Source organism: Apium graveolens, chromosome 8, assembly GCF_009905375.1.
Source record: "Apium graveolens cultivar Ventura chromosome 8, ASM990537v1, whole genome shotgun sequence".
In the NCBI taxonomy this organism is placed as follows: domain Eukaryota; kingdom Viridiplantae; phylum Streptophyta; class Magnoliopsida; order Apiales; family Apiaceae; genus Apium; species Apium graveolens.
This window is the reverse complement of record NC_133654.1, coordinates 305,876-309,773: the sequence shown is the minus strand read 5'-3', so window position 1 is coordinate 309,773 and position 3,898 is coordinate 305,876. Positions and strand designations below refer to the sequence as shown.

At 37.6% G+C, this 3,898-nt stretch overlaps 1 non-coding gene across 1 annotated transcript; it reads left to right on the top strand.

Annotated features, from left to right (window-relative positions):
• The first annotated feature begins 220 nt into the window (after nucleotides 1-220).
• Nucleotides 221-327, top strand: LOC141681163 (small nucleolar RNA R71). Its single transcript, XR_012558605.1, has one exon. It is a non-coding gene; the product is annotated as a small nucleolar RNA R71 (small nucleolar RNA).
• Nucleotides 328-3,898: the final 3,571 nt, after the last annotated feature.

Below are 3,898 nucleotides of genomic sequence, written 5' to 3'. Positions count from 1 at the left end.
TATAACAGTAGCTGTGTCCACTTTCAGAATTCCTGCTACCTTGCCTTGAGGCATTCTCTGAGTTGGGTTCTGGTATTCATTAGCAGCCATCAGCTCAATCAACTCATAAGCATCATCGTAGCTTTTAGCCTATGAGGCTCCACCTGATGCTGCATCAAGCATGGGTCTAGACTGTGCTCCCAAACCATTATAAAAGCAGTTAATGATCATCCATTCAAGCATCCCATAATGAGGACACTTCCTAAGAATCTCCTTGTAGTGATCCCAAGCCTCACACAAAGATTCTCCCGATTGCTGAGCAAATTGAGAAAGTGCGTATCTGATTGCAGCTATCTTCGCCATAGGGAAGAATTTAGTTAGAAACTTTTGAGCAAGATCCTCCCATTTGTGATAGAATCCGGTGGTAGAGAATGCAACTAGCAGAGAGAGAATGGGAAAAGCCTCAACTTAATAGCATCTTTAGAAACTCCACTGAACTTGAAAGTGTTACAGATCTCGATGAAATCTCTGATGTGCATGTTGGGATCTTCTATAGGAGAACCCTCAAACTGAACTGAATTATGTATCATCTGAATCGTGCTCGACTTGATTTCAAAGGTGTTACTGTGATGGATGGACTGATAATGCTAGACTGAATATCATTGATCTTTGGCTGAGAATAGTCCATCAAAGCCTTCGGATCCGCTGTTGGTTCACCCATTATGATTAGAGCTTCTTCTTCTTCAACTTTCTCCTCAACAAAAACTTCTTCAACTACTTCCTCCGCTTTATCCAGCATTCTCTTTCGAGATCGAGAACGCGTTAGCATAAACGCTCTCTAGAGTACCTGAAAAAATAACAAAAAAGAAGTAAGTAAAATATCTGAGTCAGTGAACTTTAATGACCATTGATGACAAGCACATTAATTAAAAATTAACACCGAGTCCCCGACAGCGGAGCCAAAAACTTGTTAGGACGAAAACACGTGCTAATATTCATGCAAGTATACGCGTTCGCAAGTAATATGGAATTTTTTCTAGTTCATTCCCATAGAGACTGGTTTAGATTAACTTCAATTTATGCACTTATGAAACTTGTTTGGTAAACAAGGCATCAGAAGATAAGTTGAAATTGGCACAAGAAGCTTTCTCACCTCAATTTCAATAATATCAATGAACTAGTGAAGAAAGATTTAGTAAGAGGTCTGCCTAACATGTACTGCCCCCCTGATGGTCTATGTGATGCATGTCAGCAATCTAAGCAAAGAAGAACCTCTTTCAAGAGCAAGTCAGAATCATCCATCAAAAATCCATATCAAATGCTGCACTTGGATCTCTTTGGTCCTGTGAATGTCATGTCAATCAACAAGAAAAGGTATACTCTAGTTGTTGTTGATGAATACACTAGATTTGCCCGGGTGTTTTTCTTGTACATTAAGAATGAAACAGCTGAAATTCTACTGGATCATCTGAGACTGAGTGAAAATAGCACAAAGTACAAAGTTCAAATTTTTAGAAGTGACAATGGGACATAGTTCAAAACCAGCAAGATGGATGAGATATGCAGATACAAAGGAATTTCTCAACAATTCTCAGCTACTGCAACACCTCAACAAAATGGTGTTGTAGAAAGAAAAATAGGACGCTTATTGAAGCTGGTAGAACTATGCTAGTGGAAGCTAATCTACCAATATACTTTTGGGCTGAAGTTGTCAATACTGCCTATTATATTCAGAAGTTGACTCTGATCAACAGACATGGATTAACTCCTTATCAAATGATCATGGAAAAGAAACCAAGCTTAAATCATCTACACATCTTTGGATGCAAGTATTTTGTTCTAAGAACACACCCTGAAATGCTTGGAAAATTTGACAGAAAAGCTGATGGAGGCATTTTTGTTGGGTATCCTTCGTCAAAAGCATACAAAGTCTTCAATTTGAGAACGAGGACCATTGTTGAATCAATTCATATTTCCTTTGATGACAAGAATATCACTGGAATTGAAGAAGACTCGCATGAAGAACTTGTGTTTGCAAATAAAAGACTCAAGTCTGGAGATCTTTTACATTCTGAAGATTTACTCCACTCCGGAGACAAGCCATATCCTGACAATGAGTCAGATCCTGATGATGACTCTGATCCTGATTTAGTGTTAGTTCATGAAGATCCACATGTTGAGGGGGACCAACATCCACAAATAGAAAGTGACAACACTAGTAATTCAAATTCTGATAATGAAGATGAACCAGAAAATACAGGATCTACTGAAAATTTCTTAAGCAACACAGATGATAGCTCATCAGGAGGAAATCATTCAACAGAAAATCAAAATTAGTCTAGTAACTAGTCTTCAAACAGAAGCCCTTCTCAATCTGGATTAGATAACAATGTCATAAGGGGAGCTTCACATGGAGATGACAACACAAGTGTAGGGGAGAATCAAGAAATGAGACTGAACTACCAAAGGATGTAAAATGGAAAAATTATCATACACCTGATCTTATCATAGGGGATCCTATGGCTTGATTCCAAACAAGAAGTGTAACTGAACATGAATGTCTTTATCACAACTTCTTTTCTAAGAAAGAACTAAATAAAGTAGAAGACACACTAAAGGATGTTGATTAGATTCAAGCAATGCAGGAGGAGTTGAATGAGTTCGAAAGGAATGAAGTTTGGAAACTTGTCCCAAGGCCAAAGAATAAATCAGTAGTTGGCACAAAATGGGTTTTTCAGAACAAGACAGATTCAGATGGCACAATAAGTCAAGAATAAAGCTAGACTTATTGCAAAGGGCTACTCGCAATAAGAAGGTATTGCTTATGATGTGACATTTTCTCTTGTTGCAAGACTGGAAGCTATTTGAATCTTCTTAGCATATGCTGCTCATAAGAAATTCAAGGTCTTTTAGATGGATGTCAAAATTGCCTTTCTGAATGGAGAATTAGAAGAAGAAGCTTGCAAAAAGCAAGAAAAGGAAAGTTAGAACTAGTAATGAACTAGTTGATGAATCATCACACTCTGACAGTGACAGTGATGGTCCAATTGTTTTTAAGAAGCCTACTAGACTAATGGAGTTTAATGGTGATAGTACAGGAGAAGATAAAAATTTGGTTGTAGCTGCTAAACCTAAGAAAAAAAGATTAATAAAGTTAGTAGACAAGATTCACAAGAAACCAGATGGTCTTCAAGTATTGACTGATATTGCTCTGGATCAGGAATCTACAAATCCTGATAAATCTTTTTCACATTCTGACAGGTCTCAAGCAATTCCTGAGAAGTTTATGATAATTCTTAATCAGACAATTTCTACAACAAAAACAGCCATGGCAGTTGAAATTTCTAAGGAAGTTGATCTACTGAAGTCTATCAAGAGAAAAGAAAAGACTTCATATATTTCTAAATCCAAGAAGATCACACTTCAATCACCACAGAAGGGGTAAAGTTCACAAGAACCATCTTCTCAAAGTGAAGATGTCCCTGTTAAAGCCCCAACTACACAAGAACCACCTGCTCAAAGTGTAGGTGCAAGAATGTTCTCACATTTGACTATTCCTGACATTGCTCAAGGAAGTCATATTTATGTGGTTGATGACATTATGAATATACTACAAGACAAGGCAGCTCATCAAAAGCACATTGCTGAATTGGATGTTCTTATCCATGATCCTATCTTTGAGGGAAGCACACAAGAACCTTCAGTTCAAAGGGTTGAAGAAGCTTCTACACCTCAAGTCACACAAGAACCAATATTTCAAAGTACTGTTGCAGACTTAGTATCAAATTCTACTAAGGGATCTGTAACACCCTCCAAACCCGGGGTATAAGTCCGGGGGTTACTAGCTTATTACCAAACCGGTATAACAATTAAGCATATACATATCTAACCCCTTTAATACTAACCAGGATTTTTTTAG